Below are 20,913 nucleotides of genomic sequence, written 5' to 3'. Positions count from 1 at the left end.
AATGTGCTTTTTGAGCTACTTGAGGCCCCGCAAAAATCGCGTTGGGCCCACTACGGCTCAACCTATAAATAGAGTCCCTTCCCTCATCGTGAAACTTTACCTCATTTTGAAAATCAGAAACCCTAGCGCCTTGCATCCAGACCTTCCTTCTTCCCCAGCATTTCAGCGTGTTACCAGTCCTCCCAAGTTTATATCCATCGTTGATCAAACTCCCAACCAATCTGCTTCACCATCCACCCCTGACCAAGTAGCCATGCGAGAGGCAGCATTTTTGGCTGCCAGTTGCAGAATCACCGCCCAAGCCCACACTGTCCCCAGACTTGTCGGGAGAGCCGGGAGAAACCCTCTGGTCGTTAGGCCTTCTCTGTTCAAAAGAGAAGGAAGCACTGAGAGCATTCCTGTTCCAACACCTGCCGTCTCAACTGGGAGTGAAAGGAAGAGACGTGACGATATGGAGGTGTTTGGTAGTATTCTGAGTACCTTGAAGCTAGAAGGTGGACTGCCCGAGGCTGGGGTTGTAAATCAACAACTGCCTACAGAGGAGGAGAGGGTGGTGGTAGTGGATGGAGAAGTGGTGGCGAAGGCAGTGGCGACTGAAGAAGAAATGGGAAAAAGTGTTCTGACCCCAGAGATTCTTGATGAGATTGCAAATGCAGAAGCCTATGACGAACCTCCAAGAAGAGAAGAAGAAAAGATTGCGATGGAAGAGGCCAAGGAAGCTGAAGTTGTGTTGGAGGCCCCTGAAGTTGCGTTGTAGGAGGTCGTAGGGGAGGCATAACCAGAAGTAACTAAGGAGAAAAGGAAGAAGAAGAAGAACAAGAGAAAGAAGGTTGGGGAGGCTGAATCTTCCCATCATCACAAAGAAAAGAAGAATAAAGAGAAAAATGTTGATGATGAAGATAAGGCCAGTAAGGAAAGAAGAAAGAGAAAAAAGAAAAGAAAATGCGTCGGCGTGAAGAGAGGCACCTGAGAAAATAAGAGGAAGCGAGACAAAGGGTTGCGAGCCCGAAGATAAATGGAGAATCAACCTCCGTAAGGGAGGATAAGGGGGAAAGGCACAGTTGATGGAACCGGCACAACCCGAAACATCGCAAATGGTCATGACCAATAAAGGAGAAGAAGCAAAGGGAACCCCCCTCATGCGGCGTCGCAGGGAGAATGCACCGCAAGGGTCCACTATTGACCCTTAGAGATTAATTTTGGCATTGGAAGAGAAAGAGAGAAAAAGAAAAGAAGAGGAGGAGAAGTAAGAAAAGATGGAGAGGGGCAAGCTCATCATTGCAGAGGGGAATAAAAGAAGAAGATTGGAGTTTGAAGAAATGCGACGCAACAATGATCTTGCCAGACTTGAAAGGATACAGAAGTGCGAGGAGGAATAGTGTCTGTTGCTCGCCTCTGAGCAATATGAAGAAGAATTTGTGAGAGAAGAAAGAGAAGAAGAAGAAGAAGAAGAGAGGAGAAAGAAAGAAGAAGAGGACAGATTATTGGAGGAAGAGAAAAGGAAAAAGCGCGAAGCCAATAAGCGGCGCTTATACAAGAAGAAGGGAAAAGAACTCGCAGAGCGTGAGAAAGAAGAACAGCACAAGGAGCGGGAAAAGAAAGAAAGACAAGCAGCCTGCCTTGCGTTGGCAAAAGGCAAGGTGATCGCATAAAGTAGCGAACCCACATCGGCCAGGAAGCGTTCATCAAGGAAAAGGAAGAATGATGATATGTTGATCGAGATGGGCTTCTTTCCTACACCGAATTCACTACTTGACCTTATCACGAGCGTAATTGTGGAACATGGGTGGGACACGTTCTGCCAGTGCTCATCCATCATCGTGCCTCAGGTAGTGCGAAGCTTCTACCGCGGGTGTCTTCATAGAAACAGGGATGCGGTGACCTTTAAAGGAGAAACAGTATCCTTCAGCGCAAGGGACATCAACGAAATTTATCAGATGAAGGACAACCCTGATGCACCAGGGAACAAGATTATTGATGATCCCAAAGAAGAACAGATGGATGATGCGCTGAGGGTATTAACGCAACTAGGCACGAAGTGGTCGGTCTTGCTCAAAGGCATCCGCATTCTAGAGTCCAAGGCCTTGCTACTGGAGGGACGGCTCTAGGTTTACTTAGTCAAGAAGTAGCTAATCCCAACAACGCATGACAGAACGATATCAAGGGATCGGGTCATGGCCGAATACGGCATTGCTCGCGGCATTCCTATCGACGTAGGGCAATTGATCACAAGGTAGATCAGATCATTGGTGGGGCATATCCGAAATCAGTACTTCTTCCCATAGATCGTTTCAAGTCTATGCCTGTCTATGGGTGTAGGCGTTGATGAGGAGCCCATGCCAGAAGTCCACAGCCTCATTAATGTCAAAATCTTGAGGATGCTCCTCAAAGACTCCCTACACTGCCACGAGCTGCCAGCGAAAAGGCCTGCGATCGATTTGAATGCGCCACAAGAACCAAGGCCCAAGAGACAATGAAGAGAAGACAAGGGAAAAGAGAAGGACTTGGAGTCACCAACGCAAGATCCAGTACCTATGAACCCTCTTTCCTTAGTTATTCGACCTTCAAGCCCTCCGAGCCCACCAGTACAACCCTTTTCCCCTCTCACGAACATTTTACCAATCTTCTCCTTGTCCCAGCCTCCTCATCTGTTTACCCAGCAACCCTACCTTCACCATCAGCATCATCACTGTAACCCACCATTCCACTGCCGCAAGTTGATGACCCACACGATCTTGGTGAAGGCACCTCTGCCCAACCCCAAAACGATGCTGGCGAGACATTGCAGGCACAACCCACCATCACCTCCATGGCTGCTGAGTTATAAAGTCCATATGCACCAGAGAATGATTGCGGAGCATAATCAATAGTAGTTCAACTTTCTCACTGCATATCTTCATGCTCCGATGGTGCCTCTACATCTCCGGCAACATTTAAATTTTGAATAAGCGCCTCCTGCACCACCTCAAAATCCGCATCCAGACCCGCAAGCCCCTCAACAATAATCGTTCTGTATTTTTTTCTCTTCTATGCGACCATTATGTATTCTCTTAAATTCACTTATTCTTTTATGAATTAATCAATTCTTTGATTCTTGTACAGGCAAAAAAATTTTTATTGCGTTAATTTGTAATTAATTGTATACTTTGTTAAGATTCAATACAATTGAGACATATTCACTCTATTTTTGCCTGTGCCTTTTTCTTTATCATCCTTTGTCAATATTTGCGATATTCTCAATCTTTTACTTTTGTGTTCTTCATTGCATTGCTATGATGTAATATATATTTATACTTAGAAACATTTCCCATACATTGTAAATTATGACTAACACTTAGTTAATTTTTACTTTAGCAGTACTTTACCTTTTATCTTTCAAAGTTTTCCTCAAACCTTCTTTTTGAAATTTTTTTCTAACTGTTTATCTAATCTATCCAAACAACGCAATGAGGACCTTACTCATCTTTAAATTTGGGGGTGGGGAAGGTTTGAACAGCTTAGATCAAGAATATGCAGTATTTAAGAAAATGCGTCCATTTTCTATATAAAAAAAATATTCATACAAATCTCCGATGTCAATGCAAGGGAAACCCTTAAAAATGTTCCTAACCTAATAAGAGTTTAGTTGTGAAAGGAGCCTCCTCGTAGTTGGATGTTCGTATGACACTCGTAAGAGAAAGCCCAAACGAAGGTGGGTTTCCAAGAACAATGCAATATGAAATATGAAAAGAAAAGAAAAATAAATGCAAGAGACAACTCCTCTAAATATCATGAGTAAAAGTTGAAATTGGCACACAACCGTAGTTGGATGTTCGCATGACACCCGTGGGGACAAGCCAAAACGAATAGTATAACCACAACCAACAGTCTCTAGTAAATGACGCAAACATTTTGAACACCGCATATAGATGCATCGAGTTGGTTTGACAAGAAGAGATAAACATTCTATTTTGAAAAATTAGAAAAGAATTTTTTAGCGGAAATTTGTTATATAAAAGAATAAAGTAGGGCTTGTTAAGAATTAGCAAGGATAGAAGGAAATTGCGATGTCAGGTAATGTGCCTAAGTGTAACATTCGGAGCAACCAATTATTACAAAAATATAGGAGAGGAATTGAACATGATTGCCTAAGTAGAAGATATGCTTGAGGACAAATATATATCTAAATTTAGAGGTGTGATAACTTGTAGAAATACAAGTTATTTAGACTATCTTATCTAGATATTGCGACCAAAAGAGAATAAATATGCATCAATTGTATGAAAATTAGCTTCAAAATACAATAATTATGAATTATCGCAATTACACCCACTAACATCTTTAAGATGGAAGGAAAGGAGAATTGTACTCTGTTTGCAGGAAACCAAGTCACCGCTTGCGCTCAAGGCTCAAGAGAAACTGATCAGCGAATCTCTGTCACATTGCACCCCTCAATCAACAATGAAGAGACGATTAACGCAATGACGGTGCAATGCGATAGTCGATCCAGAGCTGACTTTCAACCGCATGCGGTAATAAAAATAAACACCGCATGCGAACACTCGATCGAAAGATGAAGCTGAGCAAAGTAAAAGCGGAGGATTAAGACACGTGTACAACCAACGGTTGTGCAGAATTGATGGTTTGATTGCATAACAGAAGGAATAATTATTCCTCCATCTTTGGAATTTCCATAACAACAAGTGGGGACCGCAAGGCTAGAGTCAAAGATTCTCACCTATAAATACCCCATAGATTTCAGAGAAAACTTATGCTATTGGATACGGGGCTAATTGCTGCTAAAGTGTTGAGAAAAAAGGCTTAACTGAGTGCTTAACTGAAGAAATCTGGGAAGAAGACGAGACAAAGCCTAGAGGTGAGTCTCAGTTTTATTCTGCCGATTACCTGCCGAGAAGCTCTGTGCTGAGAACCCTGCTACCAGTTGAGTAAGCCTGAGAGGGAAGCTCATCCATCCATCTGATCCATCCAATCCGGCAAGCAGATCTCCACCCGAATCGGTGCCAAGACATTGGCGCTTGTTTGTATTTGTTCTATCTCTTTTCATCATTGTATTTCACTTTCTTTATCACTTCATTCACACACCATGTATCAACCGCTTAATAGATATATTAAATATTTCTATTGCTTTCATATTCCATTTTCTGTCTACTTTCGTTACTCCATTAATCACTTTCTCCATGATGTCTTCTTAATCCCCTGGTAGTTAATATGAATTAAACGAGTATTTAACTTATATTAAAGAGATAACTGCGTTTAGCTAAAGCATGCTAGACGACATCTTCACCTGTGAGAGAAGAAGTAAAGATACCATTTTTATCTATCCAAAGAAGGTTAGGAGAATGCGTTAACTAAAGCGAGTAGTACTTCTAGCTTGGAAACAACCTTGCATTCATTACGTTCGTCTCTGTTTCACCACAGACATGTGGGAGCGCGGCCGATCACTGAAAGGTGTATGCCAAGAGAAAAGTGGAACCATACTTATAGCTTCAACAGAATTAAGAAACTTGCATCGTTTATATTAATTATCTCTCTTTCTGTTTGTACATAAGACTTGCTGCCGCATTCCATGTTCTTTGCATAACCTTCACAGCCAGCCTGGACCCTAGCATCTTGTATCATGAAGCCTATTTCCTATATCATCTAGCTTAGGTTTACCGTACTTATTTTATTGTCGCATTTTTACTGCTTTCCTTTACTTTACCGCAATTTTATATACTTGTACAAAACACTCTTCAAATATTGAAAAACCTGGTCGCATATACCACGAACATACCACAATAACCTCAAACAATCCCTGTGTTCGACCTTGGATCACACCGAGAAACTTACGGTGGAATTACAACACAAGGCATACTATAAGAACATTCATAATTAACGCATATCTAAAAGTAGTATCACATCATTTTGCACATAGCATAGCATATCTTTTAGCATCAAATCCTAGTGTTCGACATTTTCTAAACTCAAACCTTCTGTTTCAAAGAAACATATATTGTGATACCAAACTAGTATCAACTCAATCTTCACACTTAACCTTTACACTCAAACTTTCCACATAACCTTTCTGCATGTTCTATGTAAACATTTGCTCTGATACCAAGTTGTCATACCCCACCCCGAACTCGCCTCCTGAGCCCGAGGGGAGGCATGAAGGACATAAATACCACCCTTTTATGATACCTACTGCCCATCTGAACCTCTTTACTCTCAGTGAACTTTAAGTCAAAGAAATACACAACAACTAATTGATTAAGCTCATTTTATTACAACAATGTAATGTTTATACAACTCCAAGACTTAACTACAAAGTTTACACCGACAACTCTAAAACCCTGGAAGTGTGATTGTGGCTGTGGCAGACTTGAACATAGCAGCACCCTGAAACTCCAAACCTTTTGCTACCTGGGAAGAAAAATATGAAAGAAAAGAATGAACTTCACAAAGCTCAGTGAGTGGTAAGCAACTTTTAAAGTCTATTTTAACTCATAAAATAACAAGCATATCATATATACGAGGTTAACATTCAAACTTCAGCCTTGAATGAGTCTGCTCTTAACTCTATCTACACGCACAATAGATAGTTAAACTGATATTACTCAGAACGAGTCTATTCTCTACCTACACACACTGTACATAGTTAAACTGATACTAATCATAAACGCTTACTCTCTTGTGTTCCCTTTATTTCTTATGTCTTATATGTCCTCTATGTGCACATAGCTCCTGGCTTATAGGATCAAAAGCTAGGCCTGTCAGCCCTCTAACCATCCCACATGAGGTTTCTCCAATAGGCTCAAGAACTAGACCTCTCGGTCCCCTGACCATCCTGTGAGGTTTTACTTCCAGGCTCAGGAACTAGGTCTATGACTCCCCTAACAATCTCGATCACATAATCTCATTCACATGTTATTTCCTCATTAATAACACAAGCATATGCATATACTCTAAATGATATGCTGAAGACTTAAAAGAAAGTACCACTCACCTTGGTAAGGTAGGAATCTTCCTCTCTAGAAGTTCATTGATTTCCTTGGGCTCCCTTTTGAACCCAAAATTCCAAATTCAAATTAAAACTTAGATTACTCATAGTTCTAGGCCTTATTTTGAGATACTTTCTTCTAAAAATATGCTCTAAATTGTCTCAAAAAGCTTACCTTAAACTCTTAGCTTAGAACTTCTCGTGGTTTGGCTGGAATTCTCAAAACATCAGAACTGGCCGAAGCTTACTCGAGATCTCGACCCTTTTGTATTTTCTTTATTCTCCAGCCTGATTCTTTGGAACTTCTTCTTCGGCAGCCCTATCCTGAAAACTATACTCTTAGAGCTTTCAGGTGGCTTTGAAATCACTCAAAAGTCACGAGTAGTCTGGGAGAACTTCTTGTCCCAAGTTGATGCTACTTTCAGGCTTCATTGTTCGACAACATCTTCTCCTCTTGGAACTTCTTGACCAACGCATGGTCTTGCTACCAATGCATGCCCTTCATGATCAATGCATGATCTCCTCCAAATCTACCCTCTAACACTCTTCCTAACATTCTTTGAAGAAGATTTGGGTTATGAATTGAAGAGACATCTTGTGGTGGTATTTATAGGCTAAAGGAACTAATCCTTCTGATCTTTACTAAGCCTCAACGCAAGACACCTCGTACTTTAGAGTGTTTGCACCATGCTTGGCCACCACCTTCTTCCTTGCCATTCACCTACTTTGATGCCACTTACATTCTTAATTTGTCTTCCTCATGCACAAATATTCTTTTGCATAAAACTCTATTCGTCCAGCTCTTACTAACTCAAGCTCAATCTTCTCTCGGTATAGCCATTTGTCCAGGTGAACTCATCAGCTTTATGTAACGCAAACCTTAGCACCACTTAACCACATGGCCCATCGTTTAGTCCATCATGCAGCTCTTGCACTTCATCGCACAGCCCCATCGTCTAATGAATCTCTCGCTGTCGCTTAACATCCAACCCTTTCGCTATCCTGCATCATCCAACCCTTTCGCTGTTGCCAATCGTCTAGTGCCTGCATCCCATCCCATAGCACTTATGCCCCATCGCATAAGTCAATAGTTTAGTGATCTCTCGCTGTCAACGATCTCGCTGACACTCATCATTCAGTGCAAAGCCTATCGTATAGCTCCTGTGCCTATCGTTTAGTTTCATCGTGTAGCACTGACGCCTATTATCTAATGCATCACGCCCATCGTCTAATTCGTCCATTTATCGTGTAATGCCATCACCCAACATCTGCGTTTGACGTGCAACGCCCATCGTCTAGCGCTCTGCCTATCGTGTAGTGCTCACGCTTATCCTATAGCATCATTGTGTAGCACTTGCGTCTATTGCCCAACGGCCACACATAACGCATCGTCTATCATCAAAGCCTATCTTCTAACGTTCGCTCATCGTTGAGAACTATTGTCTAGTGCTATCATCTAGTGCTATCATTTAGCTTCCATGCTTATCATCTAGCACTTACACTAATCGTGTAGTGTCATCGCCTATCGTGTAGCTCCATCATCTAACGCATCACTTCACATCATTTATCGCCATCTATAGATACACGATCATCCGCCAAACGATTGTGCTCAATGTCTCGCTCTCTCGTTCTGGCTCACGCAACCTCAACGCATGAGAAACCCTTGGCAACTTCTCTCGCCAGCATGCATCCAACCACACAAACGCATGGTTGTCCTCAACTTCAATGCTTCACTCCTTTGAAACTTAGCCTCATCTCATGTGTTAATGTTTCGTAATACCCAACGCATGGTTTCTTTTTTACTTTACACTTAGTTAATTCCCTAGTTAAGGCTTATCTCAAAGCTACTAAAGGAAAATCCATTCAACACTTAGAAATTTTCCTTCCCTTCAATATAGGATTTAACTTATACTTAGTTAATTCCCTTAATCACTTGCTAAAATAGGGAAATTGAAATCTGGTGTTCACATGAATCACATATATGGTTAAAGTATATTACTCACCTTCTTTGAACTTTAGTTTTAAATACATCAAAAATATATAGGGCTTTTAGCATTCATGGTGTTTCAATGAATCGACTCGAATCTCCAAAAAAAAAATAAAAATGATAGTGACTCGTGCGGATAACGTATTGTAAAGCAATTGAAATAGAACAAGGTTTATTGTAAACCTATTTATTGTAAACCAAGGGAAACAAGAACAAAGTGGTGTAAAACAAGGAAACAAGAACAAAGTGGGGGAAGAGAAAGTAGAGAGTGAATATATTCTCTATTAAAATTTAATTATATCTTTTGATGGTCTCAATGACCATTATTTATAGAGTTTAAAAGATATGAAAAATCTAGGTAGATAGAGAAGATAAAGGAAAAGATCTTCTAGGAATATGTAATCTATGGACATCTATATATAATTAAGGGATATTTTAAAAAATAGAAAAACAAGGAAACTATATTTACATAAAATAGGAAAATTTTAATCTTCTTTAATAGAGGTTGATAGAGCTTGATAGGATTTTATCCATATCTATAAGTGATAGAAACAGATAGAAATCTATCACTGATAGACTTCATCTTTCGGTGTTTATTAGTGTTGTTTTTCGAAGTTTTTATCTTTTTTTCTTAAAAATTAATATTATTTTTTTCTCAAAATGAATTTAACTGAAATAATTTCTTTAAAAAAATCTTTTATAAAAAGTCTATCTTATGTCATGAGAAATTTGTAATATTTTTCTCATATTCTTGAGATGAAATTTTTTTCTTAAATTCTTATATGGTCTAATTGTAGAATTTTCTTCCACTGGATCTTGTTTCCATATAAGAGATAAAATAAGACAATATTTAAAACATTTTTTAAAAGAATATTTTCAATTCAAGATTTTAAAGATGGCTACCGTTTTCTAAACGGACGTTCTGGGTACTAACACCTTTCCCGTATACAAATGCCTTCCATATTCAACTATAGTTTTCGCATACCATTTTTATTATTTTTTATTAAAATATTGTGAACTTTATTTTGGTGCTAAATCACACCGTAAAAAGAATTGGTGGACACTTTTTTTTTCCTTTTAAAATTAATATTATTCTTTAGGATGTTGGTAACTCGGGCAGGTGGCGACAAAGATAAGAACATGATAAAGTGGAGTTGGTATTAAATATGTCTAGGTGTCATCTAATCATTGATCCTAATCCTAAACAGTTTAGGATGAGGAAAAACTTATATTCTAATTTTAAGAGGATGAAGATAAATCTTAGATCAATTCTCATATAAATACATCAATATAGTTCTATATGAAGTAACTTAAACATCAAACTTCTTCTCTATTATAGAGTTCTCATTCTAACGTTGACAAAACCTGCACCATTCTTCTGTTATGGGTGCTTAGGTTGGAGTGTATTTCTTAGCATTGAAACATACTTGGATCCCCCTTCTCATTAGTTTTACAATTCAAATTTTCGTTTCACTAAATTTTATTTTCAATCTTCAAAACCAGCAACATTCTTCTTTATGGTAACCTCGGATGCAAGATTGTAGGAGTTTTGAGATTCGATATTTGTTATACTCTCCAATTTATTTACTTGGTAGGTAGTGTGACACTTGCATTAGGGTGCGAAGATTATTTATTTAAAACCAAAACTATAAAGCTTAAAGGTATAAATTTGAACTTATAATAGAAATTGATAAACGAAACATTGAAAGTTAATACAATATATATCATAACATTTTATTTATAATTTATTTCAAATCTTATTATTTTTTAACATTATTTAACATTTTATAAACAAAGACTTGTTTGCAAAGTATTCAATACAAAATATACTTAACTTTTGTTCTATTACAGTGCAGATTTGATATTTGTAATTAGTTTACGATTTTCAACTCCAATTGGTTGTTTAACCTTCAAGATGGCATCAAGTTCTATCACACATCTTTCCATGGCTAGAGTAGGCAAGCAAATAGGCACCAATATTCCTCCCTCTCCTTCTGTATTCTTGAATGGTACAAAGAAGCTTATGAAATCAGGGACCATTCCAACTCCTCGGATTGCAGGTCCACCATAAATGGCCTTTCCCCATCCAAAGTCCACCTCTCCGAACCCAATTTTTTTCAAGTCTGACACAAGAAGCGACCCAATGGCAGTGCAATGGGGTCGTCCTTTGATCACCATAAGATCTGCCACAGTCTTAATGTACTCCTCTGTCATTTCTGCCTTAGCTTTCTTAACCAATTCTATAGCATAACCTAAGGGATTCTGGCAAAGTTTTCCAGCTGTGGTAAGTCTGCAGGAAAGGCAAATGCATTGCCATAATATCCAGATGGCAAAGAGTTGAACTTGAAGCGTAGATTTACGAGACAAAGAAAACGCACTTCCTCGTTTGGGCTAAGTTGAAGGGATATGGTACGGAGGCGCCAAATGTAGGCTGAGAGGAGCTCCAACGAGGAACAATGGCGAAGGTGAATAGGTAAGGTTTTTCGAATGGTGGATATTTCAGTTGGGCCAAAGAAGGAGCGCTGAGCAATGTCATTGAGGGAAATTTTGGTAGCATTTATATCTCCAACTTGATCATATTCATGGTGTAGGTAAGTGATTAATGGAGGATCCCTCGAATTTAAGAGAGCCCTTTGCCATACTGGAAGAACAGGTGGATTGTGAGCCCCATGAGCCATTTCGGCTATGGCTGTCATGAATTAGGCAATACCATAGGCATCACACATTGAACGATTAAAACGTATCGCAAAGATAAAACTACCGCATATGAGTCGGGTCACCTACACATTCCATAATTATTGAAATCAATCATAATTTAGTTAATTTAACCACGACTATTTAGTACTAAACTAATTGTATAATTCAACGGTAATTGACATAGAATCCCCTATTGTATGCAATAAAGGAATGAAGCATACCTGGATGAGCAATAATGGGGAATCAAGAATGAACATCATAAAGAAGTCGATCCATGCATGGAAATGGAGGTTGAAGAGAATAAGAATCTTGAAACTGGTGTAGACTTGCATCTGCATTTGCCTCAATGAACAAGATTCCTTCACCTGTGCACTCTACAAACAGCTTCTTACCAAACCCTTCTCTAACTCTAACTCTGCCTGCAAAAGGATAGTAGAAAACCTGTGTCTTTTCAACTGCCTCTTTTATCACCTTCACTGGGTCTCTCCCTTCCCTGCTTGGATCATATTCATAGAATTGTCTTTACAACATTTCTGTATTTCACAAAATTTTGGTTCTTAAATGTATAGATATAATGTACAGATATTGAAGGAAGAGTGTGTTATTTATACAAGGATGGAAATTAATTATCAAACAATCACAACAATCATAAAGTTAGTGGGCAGTTTAATAAATGAAATAATTAATAATGTAAAATATTGAAAACGTAAAAAAAAAATTAATAGGACTAACACAATTGAAGATTCACCAGGGCATTAGAATTAGAACAACACAAAACAATAGGTTGAGAACAAGATCGAAAATCAAAACATGGCATGAAAATGAAATTTTCATTAGAAGGGTTGAAAATCAAAACAAGACACTGAATAAAGAATTAATTCGTTGCATGTTTAGAAAAATTAAACATGGCATAGAAAATAAAAACAAGGCATGAAATTGAAAATTTCAAGAGAAAGACATAGAACAAGATACGGATTGAAGATCAAAACAAGACACGGAACAGAGAATCAATAGGTTGCATGTTTAGAAAAATTAATCATGGCATGAAAAATCAAAACATGAATTTAAAAATTTCAATTAAGGGTGGAAATTAAGGATGCAAGTGAAATAAATTCAACAAAGAATCACGATAGTTATTAATAAAGTTGGTGGACAATTTAATAAATGAAATAATTAATAACTCAAAATATTGAAAACGTGCAAAAAAAAAATATTTAATGTGACTAACACAATTGAAAATTCAGCGAGGCATTAGAATTAGAACAACGCAGAACAATAGGTTGAGGACAAGATCGAAAATCAAAACAAGGCATGAAAATGAAAATTTCATGAGAAATATTGAAAATCAAAACAAGACGCAAGACAAAGAATCAATAGGTTGCATGTTCAGAAAAATTAATCATTGTATAGAAAATCAAAACAAAGCATGAAATTGAACCTTTCAAGAGAAAGACACAGAACACATATTGAAAATCAAAACATGACAGAACAAAGAATCAATAGGTTGCATGTTTAAAAAATTTGAACATAGCATGGAAAATATAAACAAGGCACAAAATTAAAAATTTCAAGAGAAAGACACAAGACAAGACACAGATTGAAGATCAAAACAAGACACAGAACACAAAATCAATAGGTTATATGTTTAGAAAAATTAATCATAGCATGGAAAATCAAAACATGAACTTTAAAATTTCAAGAGAAAGACTCATCACTGGCTGACTAAGGTGTAGAAAGCGAACACTAGATCATTGGACAATAGTTTCAGGTTCTGCTAATCATATCCGTATTTTCTCTCAGGAAACAAATTCCTAGAGACAATTTACAGAAGATGAAGCAACATTTAAGATAGGGACCGAGGAGGTTGTTTCAGTTAAAGCAGTGGGAGATATGAAGTTATTTATAGAAGATAGATACAGTTTACTTGAAAATGTTTATAGTTGCTATCACTAATAGCTACAATCGGTGATACTACTATCAATGGTAACATTCAATTAAAAAATGTGCTATCAGTTGCAATGACTAATAGTTGCTATCAGTGATGTTATCTGTGAATATCACTGATAGTTGCTAGTAGTGATAGCAACTGATAACTGTTATTAGTGATAGCTTTCAATTCGAGAAATGTGCTCTCAGTTGCTATCATTGAATACTGTTATTAGTGATTTTTGCTATTAATTATAACTTTCAATTTGAGAAATGTACTATCAGTTGCTATCACTGATATGTTTCAATCAATGATTACCAAATAGTGGTTATCGCTGATATGTTTTTATCAATGGTAATGTTTTGATGCTTTTTGTTGTTTCGATTTGAAATCATGTTATACTTGTTTGTAAATAATCGGGATCTTTTAATTAATTTGTTGATACATACAGTGTGTTTGTATGTCTTATTGATGCATATAGGTATAGAATGGTATCAATCTACATTGATAGTCATAAAGGATATAATTGATACCTACTATCACTGATATTTTCTATTGTTATCTATGTAAATGATATCATTTATAGTATTTATGTATTATATAATGTTTGAAGAGATGAATAGGTTGGGGAGATGAAAGCAAAAACGAAAGAAAGGAAAGAAAATTAAAAAATTAAAAAATGAAGAAAGAAAATAAAATTAAAAGAGAAGAGAAAATGAAAGAAAAAATATATATATATATATAAAGGAAGAAAGGAAAGAAAAATTTGGAGAAAACGAAATAAGATAAAAAAAATAATAATAATAAAAAAAAGGCATGCAACAAAACAAGGGAGGGCAAAATTAGAAATTAGAAGAAATTCAAAAGTAGATTGTCTGACAGTTCCATATTTACAAATATTTTAAAGATGTACTATATTTTTAAATTTTTCCCTCATTATTCTATCCATTACAAATATCGTAATATATGATGATTAAAAATGGACCATTAGAGTAATTCAGTCACAAGCAAAATTTCATTAACTAATTATAACAATTTCTATCAATTTTCATGAAGTTTTCCAAAATTCTCATCGATATCGATATTTCCATTGAAATTTTCATAATATCAGAACCGCAATATTTCTATCGATGTCGATATTTCAAACCTTGACTAGTTCTAGGATGTAAAGATTATTCATTTATAAACTTTAGAGCTTGAAGTTATAAATTTGAACTTATATTAGAAGTAGATAGAAGAAACATAAATTAAAACCTAATCATACATTTCACAACATCATATTCCTAATTTATTTCTTAAATTTAAAAAATTATTTATCTTTTCATAAATTAATGATGTGTTTTGATTAACTTTTCAAGTATTTAATTTCGAAAATAAGTCATTTTGAAAAAAAAAATTGAGGCATTTGATCACCGCTCTAAATAACTTTTAAAAATTATTCAAAGTTCATTTTAAATCATTTTTATCAAAAGAGTTCAAATAAAAATATTTTTTTTGGAAATGACTTTTTCCTCTAGTTAATTCCAAGGGGGATTTTTTTTAAATAATGTTCTTTTAATATATAATGACAAAAATAAGGTTGGAGGGAAAGCATTCCCAAAAATAATTTTTTAAATCGTGTACCGGGTACACAAGTCCCTATCCATCTGGTACGCTCAGTCTGTCATGGCAGTCATATAGGGTTGACTGAGGAAATCGTGTACCCAGTATACTATTACTTTAAGTCGTGTACCCGGTACACGACTTCCTCTCCATTAAATCGCCATCAACCCCTTCTTTTTCCTCACCGAGACCTTCTACCTTTCTTCTTCCTCACCTAGATCTTCGAACCAATGTTACTCCATTTTGCTTTCTGCCTTCCGAAAGTTCCAAAATCTTACTTCTTTTGCTCGATTTTCCTCATCGAGTCCATTTTTTGTCCGTCTAAAATCGTCCAAACGCTTCTGTGGTAAAATTCTTTCTCTAGTTGTTTTTCAATATATAATCGTCTGAACGTAGATGTTATAATATTTTTATTTGTTTGGGCGAATTTAAACTTAGAAATATATGAATTTGAATTTGTTGGGCTGATCTTATATCTATTTGTTGGGCTGATCTTATATGTATATGTTTGTAGATCTTAAATCTTAGATCTTATATTTTTTTTTATTTGTTTGGGTTGATTTAAACTTAGAAATATATGTTTGTTCAACTTCGAAATATATGAATTTGTTGGACTGATCTTATATGTATATGTTTATAAATCTTAAATCTTAGATCTTATATTTTTTTTATTTGCTTCGGCTGATTTAAAGTTAGAAATATATGAATTTGTTGAACTGATCTTATATGTATTTGTTGGGTTGATCTTATATTTTTTTATTTATTTGGGCTGATTTAAACTTAGAAATATATGTATGTTAAACTTAGAAATATATGTATTTGTTGGGCTGATCTTATATGTATATGTTTATAAATCTTAAATCTTAGATCTTATATTTTTTTATTTGTTTGGGCTAATTTAAATATATAGTTTATAAATCTTAGATTTGGGCTTATTTAAATGTATAATATTTAGATCTTATATGTTAAACTTAGAAATTGGATTTTGTTAGGTTGACATAATAACATATTTTTTTTTGTCAATTATAACGGTTGAAAAATCAGAATAAATATGTCGATGGGTCCTGAAGATTTAGTTATTCTTGAACCTGGAAATGATGGAGATAGTAACATTGACGTTGAAGTTGATGAATTATTTGGAAACGATAGTAGTGGTGAACATGATCTTGAGTTGGTACCGTCGGAAATGTTCACCCAAATAGATTGGGAAATGATAAATTAACGTGTGAACTAGGGTCTACTTTGGAAGAAAGGAATATAGGTGTAGATAACTGTAGTTTAATACAAAAAGAAATATTGTTTAATACCAAAGAAGATTTACAGCTTGCTGTAAAAAAATATTGTGTGACAGAACACTATGAAATTGCCGTAGTGGAATCAAATCAAGATCTTTGGTATGTTAAATGTAAATCATGGAGTGACGGTTGTGCTGGGAGGTTACGGGCAAGTCGATGTAAAACTTATGGGATGTTCGAAATCACCAAACTTCAAGGAGAACACTCATGTTTATTTTCAGAATTGACACAAGATCATTCACAGCTTGATTCAAATTTCATGAGTAATGAAATTCAGAATTTGGTTAGAGCTGATCCTTGAATACCTGTGGTCCTATTCCAAGAAGCCATTAAAAAACAATATGGCTATAATGTCAATTATAGACGGGTGTGACAAGCCAAGAGAAAAGTGTTGATTGCTATGTTTGGCGATTGGGAGAAATCATATTCAGAACTTCCGTATTGGTTGAGTGCTCTTGTTCATTACAATCCAAGAATACGAACAGATTGATTTTTCCTATCCTTTGATATGCCAGGTACGACTATTTTTGGACGAGTTTTTTGGTCTTTTGGTCCAGCAAGAGAAGGGTCAATTATTGTAGGCCATTAATCCAAATTGATGGAACTCATCTCTACGGAAAGTATAAGGGGAAATTATTGACAGCCTTATCTATTGATGCAAACATACATATATTTCCCCTTGCTTTTGCTATCGTCGAAGGTGAGAATTCATCCAGTTGGTCATGGTTTTTGTGGGCATTGCATGAGTATGTTACCCAAAGAGGGGGTATTTGCTTGATTTGTGATAGACATAAGGGTATTCTTGCTGCAATTAATAATGAAGAAATTGGTTGGAGTGAACCTAGAGCGTACCCTCGATATTGTCTTCGCCATGTTTCCAGTAATTTCAATACAAAATACAAATCAAAACAACTAAAAAATTTGGTGTCTAAGGCTGGAAATCAACACCAAAGTCGTCAGTTCATTCGGTGCATGAAAGAATTGAAACAATTGAACCCTTAATGTCTTGAATTTTTTCAACCATTGACTTGGAAAAATGGACACAGTCACACAACGGTGGGTACCGCTATGGATAGATGACAAGCAATGCAACTGAATGCATGAACGGTGTTTTCAAATGTGCTAGAATGTTACCAATTACTTCTTTGGTTAGGCTAACATTCTATCGCACAATACTGTATTTTGAATACCGGAGACAAGAAATGAGTGAAGCACTCAATCGTGGGGACATATATATAGAATATGCCCTAAAAAACTGAAGAGGTGGGAAAAACGAGCATCAGTACATACAGTGACATCCATTGATAGGAAAAGTCAAACTTTTGAAGTACAAACTGGCATAAATATGATTTCTCCCTATAAAGGACAGCACACCCAAGTTTTGAGCTTGAAAGAATGGACATGTTTTTGCAATAAGTGGCAATCATTCAAGATTCCATGCTCTCATGTAATTGCAGTTTGTAATTACATGCGTATGACATACCTACCAATTATTTATGAATGCTACAAATTGTCCAATTTCAAGCGTTGTTATGAAGGCCACTTCTATTCAATTCAACACCTAGATTATTGGCCAGAATTATCATTTATAGAAGTTCGTCCAAATGTGGACTTACTAAGAGAACAAGGTCGGCTAAACAGTACACGTATTCATAATGAAATGGATTGGAGAGAAGCAAGCCAAAAAGTGCGATGTACAATTTGCAAAAGAGAAGGACATAACAGACGCATTTGTCCACAACGTACACTGGGTGCTTCGTCGTCTTCAGGTCATTAAGTATATATTCTTTTTACTTGTATATTTTATATACTTGTATTCTTTATGTACTTATATTTTTTATGTAATTTTATATTTTATGTATTTTTATTCTTTATGTATTTATATTTTTCATGTAATTGTATATTTTATGTACTTGTATTCTTTATGTACTTATAATTTTCATGTAGTTGTATATTTTATATACTTGTATTCTTTATGTACTTATAATGAATTTATGGAATAAATTTATTTTATGTAATTATATCTTTTTATGCACTTTTTATATATCTTTTATATCATGAATTTATTATGTAATGTAATTTGAACTTTTTAGGTAATGGAGTCTGGTCCTCTTAATCCTGTACAATTGTACCAACAAAATACGCATCACTCACAGACAGTATAGGATTGTTCCTCCACTATAGTGTTGAGTTGTCGGAGAAGGGAGACGACTGCACAACATACTATCCCATTTAATCACCACATTATTCTATATGTTCAGTAGGTAGGTTTTCTTAGGATTGTACAAATTGGTTTCATCCAGCTTGATTGGCACTTTATTACTGCTCTAGTTGAGCATTGGAGACCAGAAACCGACACATTTCACTTGCCTTATGGGGAATGTACGATTACGCTGCAGAATGTTGCCTACAATTGGGTTATGAGTGGACGGGCAATCATTGACAGGTTCACTACAGTATGACTGAAGAACGTTTGTGAATAGCTCTTAGGCGTTCTACCAAAGGGATCTGAAGGGATCAAGATTGAGTATCCCTTGGTTGGCGTCCCAGTTTCCAGAATTACTTCCCAATGCCGACGACATCAGCGTACGTAGGTAGGCACTAGCATACATCCTGCAGCTTATTGGAGAATTTTTATTTGCTGACAAGTCAAATACTCTGGTGCATCTCATGTTCCTCCCATTATTGTCTAATTTCAAGTACGCTAGTACGTACTCGTGGGGTGGTGCATGTCTTGCACGGTTGTATAGAGAACTTTGTTGGGCTTCCAATGCACAAGCATAGGAAATAGCGGGGCCATTGATACTATTACAAGTATGGGCTTATGATCGATTTCCAATTATAGCATCCTATGTCCAACTACAGACCCCAGATCATCGTCCACTTAGTATCAGGTATCATTTCATTTATATATTTATTTCGTTACCATTTTATGTAAGAATATAAATTAATTGTACATTTTATAATTTTAAATTGAGTGGTGTATTAGCTATTTCTGAACAGTCAATAAAGTACAATTTTAGATTGAGTGGTGTATTAGCTATTTCTGAACAGTCAATAAATATGTTGCTCCTATACAGAAAAATATTTGATATGCTGATGCACGATCAGGTAGTAAATGTGTATATAAATGAATATTTAAAAAATTTTATATGTATACTTATTATTATTTTTTTGTGAGATTATTTGAACGCCATACACAAAGATTTGGTCATCCTTACTTGATTATTATTGTGATGGTGAAGACATCTGGTTGACCGTTAGCCCTCTTATATGTTTCAATATAGTAGAGTGGCATCATCCAGATTGTGTGTTGAGACAATTTGGTGTGCGACAAATGATACCTTCGTTGTTCTATACACTCCCAGCACTACACCAGATCGATTTGAGACGTAAGCACGACCAAGACTGGCATCGAATCCATGTAGAATATTTATCCCACTGGCATGGACGACATGATCGTTGTGCACAGGGAGAATTAACAAATGGACCAACTGTATCAGACGACTACTTTCCCTGCTACAATTTGATCACAAGGCGATTTATCACACCTGACGACGCTTACTATTACAGCATGGTAAGAGATTTAAAATCAGAAATTTTTTCATATATGATATGAATATTGTTTAATATTTTTTTTTATTGTACAGAATAATTTTATCGGCGATGTTCAACAATATTCAGTGCAGAACAATTTACCAAAATTGGGTTCAATGTGTCAGCAAATATTGGTCAACGTAGAAGGTATTATTCAACAAACAAGACAATTCAATGTTGCTGACACCGATCGAAGACGTATTCGTCGTAGATGACAGCGACAACAGGGTGAACCTAATTTAGAGGGACATGAAGACAACCCCATGAGGGGTAAGGGGCGGAGGGTCGTTTTTAAATCTCACATTGTATCATTTTGAAATTGTAAATTAAAGAACTAATTATAAATATTCTTTAATATCATGGTATTTTTTTTAATATGAGTACAAGATGTTTTCATTGTAGATTAAATATATAATTAAGTTTGATAATGAAGGAATTTGTGGACCAACCTTAAAAAAAGAAAAGAAAAAAAAAAGATAAGCAAATCGTGGACCGGGTCCACGAGTTTGCTTCTGACCAGTCAACCAGTCAGCTGACGTGGTTCTGATTGGATCAAACGGTAATCATGTACCCGATACACGAGTTTGCCACATGGAAATCGTGTACGCGGTATACAATTCCACTACCTCAATATTGTTAATAGTTTCCCAAAATTCTTATTCTTAGAAAATGCTTCTCTCCAACCCTATTTTTGTCATTATTTATTAAAAAAATATTATTTAAAACAAAAATCTCCAAGGGGCTCCGAGATTTGTTTGTAAAATATTCCATATAAAATATACTCATCATTTATTTTATTACAATGTAGATTTGATATTTGTAATTTAGT

The 20,913-nt window shown here is 36.0% G+C and overlaps 1 pseudogene; it reads right to left on the bottom strand.

Annotated features, from left to right (window-relative positions):
- Positions 1-10,765: 10,765 nt before the first annotated feature.
- On the bottom strand, positions 10,766-15,502 carry LOC120089055 (annotated as a pseudogene).
- Positions 15,503-20,913: the final 5,411 nt, after the last annotated feature.

The sequence above is a fragment of the Benincasa hispida genome, chromosome 10, assembly GCF_009727055.1.
Source record: "Benincasa hispida cultivar B227 chromosome 10, ASM972705v1, whole genome shotgun sequence".
NCBI classification, from domain to species: domain Eukaryota; kingdom Viridiplantae; phylum Streptophyta; class Magnoliopsida; order Cucurbitales; family Cucurbitaceae; genus Benincasa; species Benincasa hispida.
Note: the sequence above shows the minus strand (reverse complement) of the source record. Positions and strands in the feature narration are given on the sequence as shown.